Genomic DNA, 1,327 nt, shown 5'->3' with positions numbered 1-1,327 from the left:
TGGGGCTGTCCTGCTTCAAGGTTGTATAAGTTGAGATTTTTGGCCTTATGTGCAAACATGAGAAGTATATAATTCTTTATGCCTATTTTAAAAATATATTCTAATTTTTAAATGTTTTTTATCATATTGTGTGGGGAATTAAGGTTCAACATATCAATACTTGATGAAAAATACCTGTCCCATATTGTGCCTAGTATATTTGATATCCAGAGAGATAGCGTCAATAAGCTTAACAGCCTAAGTTGTATAAAAAAAACAATAAGCTTGTCTTCTGGATGGTTATCAATCTAAGTTTGCAGATCAAAATTAGAGAAAAAGGAGGGCTGCAAGGAGAGCCAACATTTTGGCCCTAACCTTTTAAGGTCAGTTAAGACTCAGGACATATGAGAACTTGTACTGTAAAGTCGTGTAACTCAGTAGTGTCCCAAATTTTCTGATCAAGGTGATTATGGGTCCAGCGAGGAAAGTGATCGATGATGTAGAGTGTGCCTAAGGGAGTCACATGGAGAGAAAACATTTTCTCAGGTTTTCACAGAGAGCATATTGGCCAAGCAATGCCTGTGACTCATTCCCATGGATGACACTGACAAAGGTTCTGTAATCTGAGGTTCAGGATCTCAGGATAAATCATGAGGGTATTCCACTGACCTTGTCAGACCCAAAAGCTACAAATCTTGTTGCATCGGTCCTGCTTTATCTTGGCCTTCACCATCCAGTAGCAACATATAAAAATGAAATACAAGATGTAATGCTATGCTGTTATGTTGAGCTGTGGGGTACTCAGGTCAACAATTTTTGACATTGCCAGTTAAGCAGAAGAGCCAATACTATTATGGGCTACTGGACTCTTTTAAAATATTTTGCTGAGTCTACACACCTATAATATTCTAATAACAGAACTTAACAGAAAAAGTGTATACAAATTAATGCCCATTTTGTATCTGTGTTTTCAAAGTGGTTAGGATAGATTTGTAGTTACATTCTCTTAATGAATGGAATGAATTGTTCTAATGGTGTTTGTCAATGAGATATGAAGTCCGCATCTTGTAAAGCAATTAACCACTAAGAAGAATGTATACACTGTGGTAAATATTGAAACTGTCCTACCAATTTGATTTGAACCTGTGTGATTGCTATTTGTGTATCAATAAATGATGGAAAAATATAATAAAAACAATAACCAAGTTCCTTGATCAATCTTTCCCTATTTCGTGTTTAAATATCTCACTGACAATCAAACTTAGGGGGTTCTATACAACTGACTTATATCCCTAACCCATTGACCTTTAAAATAGAGTGTCTGCAGGTTGATAGTCTGGCCTTGAGA

Source organism: Octodon degus, unplaced genomic scaffold (assembly GCF_000260255.1).
Source record: "Octodon degus isolate 3935 unplaced genomic scaffold, OctDeg1.0 scaffold00198, whole genome shotgun sequence".
NCBI lineage: Eukaryota > Metazoa > Chordata > Mammalia > Rodentia > Octodontidae > Octodon > Octodon degus.
Note: the sequence above shows the minus strand (reverse complement) of the source record.